The sequence below is a fragment of the Schistocerca americana genome, chromosome 4 (assembly GCF_021461395.2).
Source record: "Schistocerca americana isolate TAMUIC-IGC-003095 chromosome 4, iqSchAmer2.1, whole genome shotgun sequence".
NCBI classification, from domain to species: domain Eukaryota; kingdom Metazoa; phylum Arthropoda; class Insecta; order Orthoptera; family Acrididae; genus Schistocerca; species Schistocerca americana.
Window position 1 is genome coordinate 26,220,957 of NC_060122.1, and position 16,235 is coordinate 26,237,191.

Consider the following 16,235-nt stretch of genomic DNA (forward strand, 5'->3'; position numbering starts at 1 on the left):
GCACTCGCTATCTCTGTCAGAGCCTGTATTCCTCGATTCCCTGGAACTTGCCCTCCCACTCCTACTTAACGATAAATCCACACTTGAGTAGGACCATATCAATGGTAGCAGAGCGTGGTTATGTCTGAGTTACGAGCGGAGCATGTCGGGTTTCACACAAGCATGGCTGCCAGGAGCTGTCCAGGGTTGTCATACTTAAAAATTGATCATCTGTGTTATGAGCTCACCTTTCATCAACAGTCAACCCAAGGGACCGTAACTGAGTTAGTAAATAGGCTGCGGGCTACATTACACGAGCCAATTGTCATTTCTCCTGACATCCTGGGGAAGGTTGACCACCTTATACCTTTGATTGAGCAGGCTGTTGACCAGCTTGAGCAGAACTTGAGTTTTTTGGAGAGTACTGAAGTCACTCCAAAACAACGGGCAAGAATTCAGGCCCAGCTTTGTCACTGGCAGGCCAGATCAGGTGATTTTAGCTCTGTGCAAAGCGATAAATGGTCCAAGGAAGAGACAGACGAGTTAGCTAGCAGAATTACTCAGTTACGAGCCAAAGCCAGTACTATTGGGATAGAGGAAGAATTTGAAGTTATGCATAACCAAACACTCCAGCCAGGCAGCTGGCATACCACAGGGAGAGGTGACGGTACAGTCTGCCAGACTGCTGAACTTGGTCACCCATTTGCTCAGAGATGTCACCCAGCTCGTCATTGACAGTATCGACCAAATTCAACATTTCCCCTGGTTGGTCATGCGTCTCCAGCTGCATGCTGAGGCATTGGGTGTGCCGGAAGCTACCATTTTGCGCTTGTTGTATCTGCTCAGTGTGGGGACCCAGTCTGGGCTCTTCTTAGAAGTACTGCGAGAACAACCTACCCTTGCCTACCTCCAGTGGACTATTATTACATCCAAGCTTTCACCTCGTCCCCACAATGAATTGGAGCGCCAGTATAATTGGCATATTCAGGAACCATCTGAACCTTTAGTACAATATATCGACTGAGTTCGTACTGCTGAACGCGCCTTAAGTATGGAGGTTGCCAAACAGTGGAGTGTGGAGGTTATTCTGCAGAGAATGAGACCTGAGGACTGATCAAGGGCGCAGTTCGCTGGGAAGCCTACTAGCTACTCCAAGTTATCCATGTTGGCTACCTCTAAAGAGGCCCTTAGGGTTGCAGATGAGCAGAGAGGCCTTAGTGGTGCCACGACCAGGGCACTGAGATAGCACAATTGTCTCATCAGTCATTAACTGACAGGAGTTGTTTCACATGCGGATCTGACGCCCATCTCGTCAGGAGTTGCCCTGAGCAGCGAGGGGGCAAAAGAGGTCGATGACATCAGAGGAAACAGTGGGGAGGGGGACTACCGTTCTATATTACCGAAAGGCTGTGCTCATGTCGGAACAATTAATTCCTCGAAACTTCCCTTTCTCTGTGCTCTACTCAATCAGGAGCCTGTTTGTGGTCTCCTTCACTCCAGGAACGCAGTGTCGCTGCTCGATCTGGACTGGCATCTTGAACTTTGTAGGATCTATAAGTTGTCACCCCCCATCTCCCTGTTTTCAGAGGTGTCAAGCAGTTAACGGACAGAGGTTGCCCCTGGTGGGAGGGGTATCGGTCAAGTTGTCTGTGGCAGGTTTTTCCTGGCCGGTACAGCTACTGTTGGTGAGAAAACTTCCCATTACCCTGTTCCTTGGCAGCGATTTTATTCAGCACGCCGGATTTATCCGTGACATCAACAGCAGGACCTTTTCCTTTAAATTTTGCCGCTACCAGAAAATAGGGTTTCGTTCCTGTGAGCTCAGTCAGTGGCATCCATTGCTGGTCAACGCTGTTTCATCTGAGTTTCAGCTCGGTCACCTCTAGAGGCCCCAAGCCCAACAACTGTTTGAGGTGGACCAACGTTATCCTGATGTTCTTATCAACAAATTCGGAGTAATCAATAGGATAGAGTATAGAATTCACTTGGTTGTTGATGTCCCGGTGCACCAAGCCCCCTATCGGTTACCCCTCCTAAAATGCAGATCTTACACCAGAAGGTCAACTCTATGTTGCGTGATGTGGTTATCAGACCTTCTACCTCCCGTTACGCTTCCCCAATGTTCTAAGTCCCGAAGCCTCAGGGACGACGTTACCAGCCTCTTGTCGACTACCTGCAACTTAACCAGAAGGTGGCTCTGGTGTCCATTCCTCTTCCTGACCTTCATAACTGCTTCACCTGGTTTGCTGGCACTAGGTATTTTTCCGTCCTCGACTTGACTCAGGCATAACATCAGATGGAATCTTTTTGAATTTAACCGATCCCATTCGGATTGTTGACTGGAGCCACTGTTCTATCTCTCCTGTTGGACAGTGTATCTACATCTACATCCATACTCCGCAAGCCACCTGACGGTGTGTGGCGGAGGGTACCTTGAGTACCTCTATTGGTTCTCCCTTCTATTCTAGTCTCGTATTGTTCGTGGAAAGAAGGATTGCCGGTATGCCTCTGTGTGGGCTCTAATCTCTCTGATTTTATCCTCATGGTCCCTTCGCGAGATATATGCAGGAGGGAGCAATATACTGCTTGACTCTTCGGTGAAGGTATGTTCTCCAAACTTCAACAAAAGCCCGTACCGAGCTACTGAGCGTCTCTCCTGCAGAGTCTTCCACTGGAGTTTATCTATCAACTCCGTAACGCTTTCGCGATTACTAAATGATCCTGTAACGAAGCGCGCTGCTCGCCGTTGGATCTTCTCTATCTCTTCTATCAACCCTATCTGGTACGGATCCCACACTGCTGAGCAGTATTCAAGCAGTGGGCGAACAAGCATACTGTAACCTACTTCCTTTGTTTTCGGATTGCATTTCCTTACGATTCTTCCAGTGAATCTCAGTCTGGCATCTGCTTTACCGACGATCAACTGTATATGATCATTCCATTTTAAATCACTCCTAATGTGTACTCCCAGATAATTTATGGGATTAACTGCTTCCAGTTGCTGACCTGCTATATTGTAGCTAAATGATAAGGGATCTTTCTTTATATGTATTCGCAGCACATTATACTTGTCTACATTGAGATTCAATTGCCATTCCCTGCACCATGCATCAATTCACTGCAGATCCTCCTGCGTTTCAGTACAATTTTCCATTGTTACAACCTCTCGATATACCACACCATCATCCGAAAAAAGCCTCAGTGAACTTCCGATGTCATCCACAAGGTCATTTACGTATATTGTGAATAGCAACGGTCCTACGACACACCCTTGCGGCAGACCTGAAATCGCTCTTACTTCGGAAGACTTCTCTCCATTGAGAATGACATGCTGCGTTCTGTAATCTAGGAACTCTTTAATCCAATCACACAATTGGTCTGACAGTCCATATGCTCTTACTTTGTTCATTAAACGACGGTGGGTAACTGTATCGAACGCCTTGCGGAAGTCAAGAAACACGGCATCTGCCTGTGAACCCGTGACTATGGCCCTCTGACTCTCGTGGACGAATAGCGCGAGCTGGCTTTCACACGAACGTCTTTTTCGAAATCCATGCTGATTCCTACAGAGTACATTTCTAGTCTCCAGAAAAGTCATTATCCTCGAATATAATACGTGTTCCAAAATTCTACAACTGATCGACGTTAGAGATATAGGCCTATAGTTCTGCACATCAGTTCGACGTCCCTTCTTGAAAACGGGGATGACCTGTGCCCTTTTCCAATCCTTTGGAACGCTACGCTCTTCTAGAGACCTGCGGTACACCGCTGCAAGAAGGGGGGCAAGTTCCTTCGCGTACTCTGTGTAAAATCGAACTGGTATCCCATCAGGTCCAGCGGCCTTTCCTCTTTTGAGGAATTTTAATTGTTTCTCTATCCCTCTGTCGTCTATTTCGATATCTATCATTTTGTCATCTGTGCGACAATCTATAGAAGAAACAACAGTGCAGTCTTCCTCTGTGAAACAGCTTTGGAAAAAGACATTTAGTATTTCGGCCTTTAGTCTGTCATCCTCTGTTTCAGAACCATGTTGGTCACAGAGTGTCTGGACATTTTGTTTTGATCCACCTACCGCTTTGAGATAAGACCAAAATTTCTTATGATTTTTTGTCAAGTCAGTACATAGAACATTACTTTCGAATTCATTGAACGCCTCTCGCATAGCCCTCCTCACACTACATTTCGCTTCGCGTAATTTTTGTTTGTCTGCAAGGCTTTGGCTATGTTTATGTTTGCTGTGAAGTTCCCTTTGCTTCCGCAGCAGTTTTCTAACTCGGTTGTTGTACCACGGTGGCTCTTTTCTATCTCTTACGATCTTGCTTGGCACATACTCATCTAATGCATATTGTACGATGGTTTTGAACTTTGTCCCCTGATCCTCAACACTATCTCTACTTGACACAAAACTTTTGTGTTGAGCCGTCAGGTACTCTGATATCTGCTTTTTGTCACTTTTGCTAAACAGAAAAATCTTCCTACCTTCTTTAATATTTCTATTTACGGCTGAAATCATCGATGCAGTAATCACTTTATGCTCGCTGATTCCCTGTTCTGCGTTAACTGTTTCAAACAGTTCGGGTCTGTGTCACCAGAAGGTCTAATATGTTATCGCCACGAGTCTGTTTTCTCACTTCGGAAGACTTCTCTCCACTGAGAATGACATGCTGCGTTCTGTTTGTAGCAACTCTTCAATCCTATCACACAATTGGTCTGATAGTCCATATGCCCTTACTTTGTTCATTAAACGACTGTGGGGAACTGTATCGAACGCCTTGCGGAAGTCAAGAAACATGGCATCTGCCTGTGAACCCGCGTCTATGGCCCTCTGAGTCTCGTGGACGAATAGCGCGAGCTGGGTTTCACACGACCGTCTTTTTCGAAACCCATGCTGATTTGGTGATATCAAGTTTGAATTCCTTTATAATTATTTGGATGACGTAGTCATCTACAGTAAAACTTTTGACAAACATTTAAATAATTTGGCATCTGTTCTCAGGGTGTATACGTGAACGAGGATAAAAAATTCCATGATTTTTCCCGGTTTAAAAATCACTTTCTCCCGGAAAGAAAATACACAATTTTCCGTGTTAAGTAACAGTATACTTATCGTCGGAACTGTAACACTTATCAGTCATTTCAGTGCTTGTGGTTTTATACACCGGCGTAGAATTTCCAGGCACTTTAGAAAACGTTTTGGAAAGATGTCTGATGTGCAGCAACATGTACACTGCATATGTTCGTATTACGTAAGTATAAATCCGAATTCCACCAAACACCGCATGTTACTTTCCGAAGGATTGAAGTCGAGATTGCGATGAGCTTTGTTAAGCCAGTCGTAGCTCATGTCAAGCGATCTCGCCAGCCAATATCAGCGGATATTCAGACCACAGGACTCGTGATGTAGTCAGCCAATAGCAACATCATTGTTAACTAAGGCAAACGCACAAATAGGAAAAGGTAATGGTTTAAATTAATGAAAATAGTGTTCCTACAAGAAAAGAAAAGCTTTCACGTATAATATTGGGCTCTGAGATTAATAAGCTGCAAGAGAAGTGAAGCTTTCACACATAATGTTGATATTTTTTGCGCACACAAATGTACCAGTAAAATTTTTAACAAAGACATGAATGTCTGATGTTCTGGGCTCGAAAATATTCTAAATGGTCGTCCTCAAAGATTTGAATTTTGAATGAGAGTCAAATGCTCTGTGATTTAAGAAATTCATCGGACATTCGCGCACAGAGTTCATCTTGTGTAAAAGATAATTTAATTTACTTGAAAGTAACGCTTTTCAAACAACCATTCGGAATATTTTCCCGCGACCTGTTAGAAATAGATTTGTTTCAGCAGTTGCGCCAGATGACAGGCGTCCCCGCGTACGTTCGTACATGTAAAACATCAAAAGATCTTATATTATCTCATAAAAGAAACAACACATTAGAGGATACTCCAAGAGAATGGGAATTTTGTGAACCATACTAAAATGCATAATTCGGCTTAAAGTGCACATTCGTATGTCCAGATTCAGATGTAAATTTTCTTGGAGTACCAGTATCGCATTATCTCGTGTTTGGCTCTTTATTATGGCATAATGCCATACTCGCTAGAAGATGAAAACGTGAACTTGAAATGTAGCGAACAGTTGAAAAACACTTCGTATCAAATAAATTGACTGTCTCAGCAGAAAAGATTAAGAAAAGTCAAATTTCTTTAACAAACCAACAAAAATAACTTCATTGTTCTGCAAGGCAATTAACGCTTGACTGTCAGAAAGGTGGAAACAAAATAAAATCTGAAACTAATAACATATTTTAGCCTTCCGTAATTATGTGAATGTATTTTAATTCACTTGATAGCTTCCGGCCACAGAAATCCGTTTTGCTTTCGTTTGACGTGAGAGCAATAAACGAAGAGGAAACAGCAAAATCACGGGTCACGTGGAGAGTACCAGCTATCCACTACAACTCTTGACTGCTCTGCGCATCAGGTCCGGATCTACGATATTTCCGAACCCGGGGCAATATTAGATAGTGGCGCTCCCCCTCCCTCGAGCGTTTGAGGTAGGACGCCAAAAATTTTAAGAAAAAAATCGACTTTTCAAAAATATGTTCATTTTGTAGCGCATATCTTTGTGATGAGTCTGATACGTTCCCTCGATCATATATGTTTTATGTAAGACATGTTATTTCGTCTTAAGTGTGCCGAAGGGCAGTGCCACGCCTCTTCACATAGCATTCTTCCACCGCACGTCACTGTATTTCGCTCTGTGAAATTCAAACGTGTAATATTTTGTAATGCGTGCTATCAAACTATATTCAGGACAGTGGAAATTAAAATGTCCTGTGGTGCCTCTCCTGCTCCGAGTCGGCCGGTTTGACATCTTGCCCCAATTAAAAAATCTCGCAATTAATAGTGGATGGGATTATTTGTAACCGGGAGAGCAAGAATTCTTCAGAAAATTTGCAGCCTTTACTGCCGATTAGCTAATAACTGCTGTTTCGAGTGACATAAAATTAAATTTTGTATACATAAAACGAGTAAAGACAAGAGACAAGCAACACAGTACACATTTCCTCAATCCTTCAGTCATAGCATTTTTTTCTCTCTAATCTTACCACGGCTTTATGTGGCGTACTTTCCTGTCTGGGAAATAATCTATTTCCTCATCAAAGTTCGTCAACGTTTTGGTACACGAAAAAACGAAATGTCGTTCTCTACTACCAGAAAAGCTGTTAATACAAATAGTACCCAAGACTGGTGTGGTTTCTCGATCTGATTACGTGTATTTTGTCACTGTGTGCTAGATAAAACGAAATAGGCCTGCCTAATATTGCAGCAATTGTTACACACACCAAATAAAGGAGACTGGTTTGGCACAAACGGTCATTTTTATAACACGACAGAATATAATTCACGAAGTACCAATATCAAATGCCTCTTAGGCATATTACAAGCAAAAAGTTTTATGTTAGGAAATAGTTTCACATTTCATTCATACTCTCTAGCTTTTGAACCATGAGATCGAAAAGTAATAGTACGAAATTATAAAAATTTGGAATCGTCATATTCTTCCGTAATTTGTGAGAGTCTCCGTTTCTTCTCCTTCCTCGTTCTAACAAACAATCTTGGCATCACTAATTCTGTAACTGTTCCTGCTAGTGTCAAAATAGATTCTCTGGTTAACTTCACTAATCCTGCCACAATCACCGGTTTAGTTATCCCGCATTTGTTTTCCAGTTAGACGTTATTATGTGTTCGTACAACACGTCTTCCGCGCTACTCCCAGAATAGAAATTTAGCGCCTGCTAGCCGGGGACTGTGTAACTGGCCCTTAGTAGTGCAGCGCTCTGGCCAAAAATGTTTTGTCAAAATTTCATTTTCTTGGATACATGAGAAGACAATACGTAATCTTAGTTGCCTGTTATTCCTGTTAGTCGTTTATTTCCACTCTGGTAGTATGAATCTATGGATTCGCTAGTAATTATAACAACGCTGATCATGTGCAAACCCAGTCAACCACAAACAGCGATTGTCATTCACCCTTTCGGCTTTATTCGCTCCGCTCGTATAGACCCGTCCTCTTTTGTGTACAGGAAAGTTTATTTCTAGATGCGACGTATGCTGGGCGCTTTGTGAAACAAGGTCTTTTTCCTCAATAATATGAATCTGGCGCCCCCGCCCCCCCCCCCCCCCCCCCCCCGTCCCTGAAACTGCCACTGGGGGCAGATACCCCTGTTTGCCCCCGCCCCCTAGTTCCGGGCCTGTCGCGCATACGTGAATCTGCCAGCTTAGGCGCACCAGCAAAATTTTTCTGGATAGCATCTGGCTGCTTGCTGCAATTGCTTGTTCAGCTAACTGCCACGCTTCTGTAACCAGGCGGGAGAAGGTACTACTCACACACGACTCAACTGCACATGCGCATAAGCTCGCTCACAGTTGCTCAAACATATCTTTTGTAAACAGTTGTGACGTCACGCTCATCGGAGGCGATTTGTTGTTATGAAAGACTGCATAGTCTTCCTAAAAGCTATGACACATTTTGCTGTTGGCAGACACTCGTATGAGTACTGTGTTTTGTTCTTGTACATGGTGCATTTCCTTTGCAACTCAAGTTTTCTTTTCGTTTTTTCTCTCGTTCGTGTTTTATTGCTGCAGTATCATTCTGCAGTAGCGAGATACAATAATATTCTTTGTTAGAGTATTGGTTCTTATTAGTCAAAGTTACAAAAATGTAACTAAAAAGTAAAACAATTAAAAATTCCCGGAATTCTAAATAATTCCCGGGCTTTTCCCGGTTTTCTCCCGGATGAAAAAATTCCCGGGTTTTTCCCGGATCTCCCGGGTCGTATACACCCTGGTTCTGGAGAGATTGCGGGGGGCTGGTGTGATGGTTAAACTGTCCAAGATCGCCTTGGCCAGAGAACAAATTTCCCTCCGTCGGGCATTTGGTTTATCATGATGGAATCCGCAATGATCAGGAGCCGACCACCAGTATTAGAAATTTTCCCCCGCCCACCAGTAAGAAGGACGTCACAAGTTTAATTGGGATGGCCAATTATTACAGGAAGTTTGCGCCGAAGTTTGCTCAGCTGGCTGCCCCACTTAACAACTTACGCAAGAAAGGAGTGAGCTTTATTTGGGGAGAGAGTCAACAAGCCACCTTTGACACCCTAAAAATTGCCATCCCTGACTTCAATCACTGATTCATTGTCCAGACCAACGCATCAAGCACCGGCATTGCTGCCGTCCTCCTGCAGAAAATTGAAGGGGATAGACTTCTGTTGCCTTCACCTCTAGGTGTCTGTCCAAGGTTGAATTGAAGTACTCCATGTACAAATGTGAAAGTCTCACTGTTTTGTTTGCTCTCGAGAAGTTTAAATGCTATCTCGAGCGTAGGGAGTTCGACCTCGAGACGGATAACCAGGCATTAAGCCAGGCCCAGAAAAACTGGGCGTATAGCTGGGTGGGCAGTACGCATATCGGCCTTTCCTTTTAAGTTTCACCATATTAAAGGGGCCAAGAACCAGATCGCCGATGCGCTGAGTCACATGTTTGAGGAGAAAGGGGAAGATCTTAAAAAGTACACCTGCCAGAACGCTATCCTCATTGGATCTGCCCTGTCCAAGATCCCTAAACTATTTGTTAACCTCAAAGAGCAACAGTCGCACGTTCCCATCTTGGGGCCCATTAGGCAGGCTGTGTTGAATGGGGAGAAGGTCCACAGTTATACTTTACAGAGAGGAGTCCTATGTCGGTGGTTCGGCAGGTCCAATCAGGATAGGATTTGCTTCCCCCAGAGCCTCATTCAGTCCACCTTTAAATATTTTCATACTTCACTTCTAGGCATACATTTAGGGGTGGCCAAAACGGTCGCCAAAATGTGCCAGCATGTCACCTGGCCCGCGATGTATAAGGATGTCCGTTGATTAGTTAGGCAATGTGAGGCCTGTAAAATCGAGAAACTGGGAAATAACATTCGTCAGGGATTACTGCAATCCGACCAAGAGTTTACCCCCATGGACAAGGCGTTCATTGATCACATGGACTTTTACCCAGGAGCAAGAATGGAAACCGCTATATTTTGGTCATCATGGATGCCTTTAGCCGCTTCAATAATGCCATCAAACACGTTACCACCACACCTTACTATCCCCAGACTTCGTTTGCTGAGCGTGTTAACAAGAACCTAAAGGCAGTCTTAATTATTTATCATGCCAACACACAGAACAAGTGGGATTCGTCATAACCATGTCTCAATATTGCTTTTAATACTGCTCAGCATGAGGCTTCCAGCGTGGCCCCCACCTTCCTCAGGCTAGCTTATCCAATTAATACTCCCCTAGCCAATCTGTGGAATATTGAAGACCTCTTACCCGTAAGTTTGGATCCGCATCAAATTAAGCGCAATTGGGAGAACTTTAGGAGCAATATTAAGCGAGCACACCTCCCGCAACCTTGCATTAGAACCGTGATAGGGTCCCAGTCCAAATAAAGGTAGGGGATCAGGTTTTTGTATGTAACTTTAACGCCCATGTGGCCAGAGGAGCATATAGTGTTGGTAAGTTGACCCCTGCTCTATTGGCCCATGACAGGTCCACTGGGTCCAGTCAACTTTCTGGTTAAAATCTTGCTAACAATAGGTTCATTCGGGTGCATGTTAGTAAAATTAAAGCCTAAGCTGTCCGTTGATATTTCTTCCCCCCTCCCCCCCACTTCATCTTTGGAGGAGGAGGTTGAGCCATGCTCTCCTTCCTCTGGGGGTCACGGTGCATAGTGTGTGATCGCTGGCGGCTTATGGAGAGAGAGGATGTACTAGCGTATGGGCAGTTGGTGCTAGGTGGCCCGCGTGAACGGGCGCGTTTCACGAGCAGGATTGTATCATATTGTGGGTTGTTTTGAGGTGGGAAGCCACGCCTCATTACGGCTTGTGTTGCGACTCATCCAGAAGGGCAGTGAGGCGATGTGCCTGGAGGCATGATATTCTGCCATTTGTATTATTGAGTACCCAAATTCTTGTGATAAGAGTGGTCTTTCATTATGCATTGTACCCCCCCCCCCCCCCCTTTAAAGAGGAAGTGGTGGTTTAAACTGTGGCTGTTGGTCTGTGAAACTGTGGCCGTTGGTATTCGAAGCTGCTTCACGCACACTAGACTCTTGGTTGCTAATATGTGCCAGTTGTTTGCTATTTATTTTGCTGCCCACAAGGTTCCACTGGCAAGATTGCCTCCTGATAGAGCAACACTCAAACTGTTTGACAGTTTGAATCTGCCTGTTGTCACGTGTGTGTGTGTTCACCATTAAATGGTAGATTGTCAACTTGATCTGCAAGTTTGCATCTTATGGATTCGTTTCGTGGCTTTCTTGTAGTATTCCCCAAATTTTCCTGTTGTTAACGTGAACCATTGAATGACAATTTGTTTAATGGCAAGCAAAAAGAGAAGCCTTTTGACAGAGCGACTTTGAGTGTTCAATGAGCGTTAGTTGAAACTACTGTAATAACCAAATACGTCATTGCTCTGTGATCATTATATACTGTTGGCAATATTACTACCCTTCGACAGAGCATCGTTGATAGTCCTGTTGTTGTTAATGTGTACCTTTGAATGACAATTTGTTTTACAGCAAGCAACAAGAAGTGCCTTATGACAGAATGCCCTTGAGTATTCAATGAGTGTACAGTTGTAATTACTGTTATAACCAAATATGTCATAGCTATGTGATTGCCGGCCGCGGTGGTCTCGCGGTTCTAGGCGCGCAGTCCGGAACCGTGCGACTGCTACGGTCGCAGGTTTGAATCCTGCCTCGGGCATGGATGTGTGTGATGTCCTTAGGTTAGTTACGTTTAAGTAGTTCTAAGTTCTTGGGGACTGATGACCACAGCTGTTAAGTCCCATAGTGCTCAGAGCCATTTGAACCATTGTTTTGCTATGTGATTATTAATAACGTGGCAAGAGCGCCATTGATATTTCCTGTTATTAATGTGCACCGTTGAATCATAATTTGTTTAATGGCAAGCCACAAGAAGAGCCTTTCGACAGAGTGCTCAATCAGTGTACAGTTGAAAATACTGTTATTACCAAATGTTTTACAGCCACTAACAGTTGTACTCTGGGCTTGTGACTTGGTTGATTATATAGTTTTAGTTTTTTAATATATATATATATATATATATTTGCTGTTTAAGCCCCTTTCATGTATGTGTATGTTGGGTCGCAGCACATCTGGCAACTGATTAATAGCATTGTCAGCAAGATAACATAGTTCTAGTTTTATATATATGTTGCTGTTTAAACTTCCTTATTTGTAATGTATGTATATGCTGGGATGCAGCAGGTCTGGCTACTAAGTATTACTGTTGTCAGTAACACCTGCTACTTGTTGCTTCAACGATTATCTTGTCTTAGTTGTTTATCTATGTCTGTTAATATTTAAAAGGTAAAATAATTCTGGGCATTTAATAGTCTTACCCGCAGCAGGTTTACCTGGTAGCTTACGGCCATCAGCTGTAGTATTCTGGGCTTGTTGCTTGGTTCATTACATTTTTCTAGTTTTATGTACATATGTACTGTTTAAATCTTTTATATATATGTTTGGTCACAACAGGTCTGACAGTTAACGCATCATTATTGAGAATTGTGCCCCGGTTGTTGGTTTGATTGCATAGTGACCATAATTTTGGCATATCCTTTTATATACATTCTTCGGACTTAAGGTTTGGGAAGATAAGAAACGTCTGTATTTATGATCATTGCAGGGCCAAAATTGGTTTCCAATGTTCTGCACCCAACCATGATCCTGTACCTTGTACCTTGGAAAGGTATTTGGGTTAAGAGAGTTGCCTATTTGAGGTGCACCACTCGCTATCTCTGTCAGAGCATGTATTGCTTGACCGCCTGGAACTTGGCCTAGCCCTCCCACTCCCACCCCTACTTAATGATAAATCCAAACTTGAGTAGGACCATAACATCCCTTATTAGCACCTTCCTTCAGAACCTAACATTCCAAGTTTCATTACGGCTTAAGAGGAGTGGGTGGCAAACGCAAAAAAATGATCTCCCTCAAGGCAGTGAGCTTACTCCAGGACTGTACAATATCTAGACAAATGATCAGCCAATACCAGCAGGTAGTAGGCTTTTCTTCTATGCTGATGACACAGCAGTAACTGTTCAGGGGCCAACCTTTGAAGAACTAGAGGGAAAACTGTCTTTAGCAATGGATGTACTGTCCAGGTAATGTGATGCCAACAACCTGAAGCCCAATCCCAGTAAAACTCAAGTGAGTGCCTTCCACTTATGAAACAGGGAAGCACAGCAAAAGCTGGCCATCAAATGGTGAGGGAGCAACTAAAACATTGCCCAACACCAGTCTACCTTGGTGTCACAGTAGACAAGGATCTAACGTACAGGCAGCAATGTCTAAACGTGAAACAGAAAGTCATTGCTCGGAATGGGATACTTAAGAAGCCGATTGGCAGCAGAGGGGAGCCAATCCACACCTCCTAAGGACTTCTGCACTTGCACTTTGTGTATCAGCCGCTGAGTATGCTGCTCCTGTGTGGAACGCTTGAGCCCATGCTAAGCAAGTTGACATTGCGGTCAACGAGCATCTCAGGATGCTTGAAACCAACACCTGTGCAGAAATTGTATCTGATTGAATAGCCCCACCCAACATCCAGAGGACCATAGCCGCAGATGATGAGAGAACAAAGCAGGGGAATGACTGCCAACATCCTTTGTATGGTCATCAGGCAGCAAGATCCTGCCTTAAATCCCACAAGAGTTTCCGTGCTAGGACTGTAGCACTGGAGGGAGCACTAGAGGCAATTCATCTTGCAGCATGGAAGAGCTCACTGCTCATAGGCATCTCACCAAAAGAAAAACTAGCTCCTGGCGCAAAACTACAATACCCTGTATGGAGGTCCCTCAACCGCCTAAGTGTGGGTATCCCCCAATGCAAGACCAATCTGAAGAAATGGGGAATCCTTCCAGCGAGCACTGACACATTTTGCAACTGTGGGGTTGAAGAAGACCCAAGCCACCTACTTGTATGCCCCCTCCTGTACAACACGTGCACAATACAAGATGTTTACGAAGGAAATGATAAAGCTGTCGCAGCTGCTATTTTTTGGAAATGCTGGCCAGACACAGAAATAGTTGGTCGAAAATTCTAAAGATGTGGTTAAATTCTCATCTAGTAGAACAAAATACATGCTATCATTTATGAACTGTGGAAAATTATGAGTGAACATTCTCACTGGCTTCTGACAGACAACCCGCAATTCTTTGCATTGAGTTCCCATCATTCACGAGTTATTTCAACAATGGCACACAGCACAACAGACCATGAGAGCACTAACAAAATAAGCAAACATTTCTGTCTTGAGATCAACACAATGAGAAATACTTCTAGTGGCGGACAATCTGCACTGAGCTTTTTGACTATCTTATCTACAGGTTGATTCCATTTTAATTTGTTGTTCAGTTGGAGCTCAAGGAATTGGAGTTATTAGACACTGGAATACAACCCATCTGCTTTGAACAACCATGTCATAACTGTGCCAAAAACCCTTGTTTCAAGTGTATCCAACAAGGTTACCAAAACATCGATCATAACACCCACAAACATACAAATAACATGAAAAAGGAAAACACTTGATACTGCCAAAAAATAAACTCGACAAAACACATCATAAGATCATCGTACCCCAATCTTCAGTTAACCTACACAGCTCAACCCCAGACCAGGATACCCTTAACACAACTATGATAGCTGGTACCTCAATCTCCAATTCACCTATCTAGCTAAACTCCTGACCAGGATACCAATAAACCCTCCTTCCAACTACATATGCCGGTACCCCAATCTCCAGTTCACCTATATAGCTCAACTCTAGAGTAACAGTGAACTTACAGTGTTGGCATCTTTTCTGTTGCTATGTTATAGTTGATAACTGTATGCACTGGGAATTATGGGAAGTGAACATAACAAATGACAAGTTGGATAGGACAAGACACTGGAACCCATTACAAAGTAAAAAGCTGTCATACATGGATCATGTTTCTTAGTTAAATCATGGCAGAAGGTAGATGAATCAATGTTTTTAATTAAATCATGTGAAGAGGGTAGATGAATCAATGTTTTCCAATGAAATCATGGGATAAGGTAGGTGGATCAGTTCAGATGGCTCTGAGCACTATGGGACTTAACTTCTGAGGTCATCAGTCGGTGGATCAGTGGTTTTAATTAAATCATCGGAGAAAGTAGGTGGATCAATGTTTATAAACATCAGAATCACATGTTTGATATATTAACAAACACTGATCCACCTATCTTCTCCCTTTATTTAATTAAAACCACTGATCCACTTGCTTAATTGTTACTGTGGTGTCACCGCCAGACACCACACTTGCTAGGTGGTAGCCTTTAAATCGGCCGCGGTCCGGTAGTATACGTCGGACCCGCGTGTCGCCACTATCAGTGATTGCAGACCGAGCGCCGCCACACGGCAGGTCTAGAGAGACTTCCTAGCACTCGCCCCAGTTGTACAGCCGACTTTGCTAGCGATGGTTAACTGACAAATTACGTTCTCATTTGCCAAGACGATAGTTAGCACAGCCTTCAGCTACGTCATTTGCTATGACCTAACAAGGCGCCATTATCATTTGCTATTTATCTTGTAATGCATGTACCGTCACACCGATGTTCACCAATTATGGATTAAAGTTAAGTATTCCAGAAGCTACGTACTTTTTTTACTAGACTCAACTCCTTTAATGGTTCCAGACCTCACGCCAGCCTGTGTGAGCTTAAACGCGTGCCTTTCGGCTATCTCATAGTGGCTTGGCTGTCTTGCCAAGTCACAACAGTTACACAGAGCAGAGTTTAAATTTTATGACATATTCTGTTTTATATGACAACATTCTGCTCCATGTATTCCAGTTTGACACCACGTTATTTTGTGTGCTCCACATCATGACAACTGTATCACACTAAATGACACAATAACATATCTCACCAACACATTGCAATCACATAATTAAACCACTAGAGCATGCCATGTATTCATAGCCTCGCCCACTACAATAACATTTCACTTCTTTTCTAAAAGAAACACTTCATGGCTCAGTGATGTCACATAACACATCACAGCACAGCACAGCTCTGTCATGGGTCAAAGCACATGAGTGATATCTTATAACCTAGTATAGCCAAGAAATTTTACATAGAATGTTCCATTTAGTGTACGACCATTAATT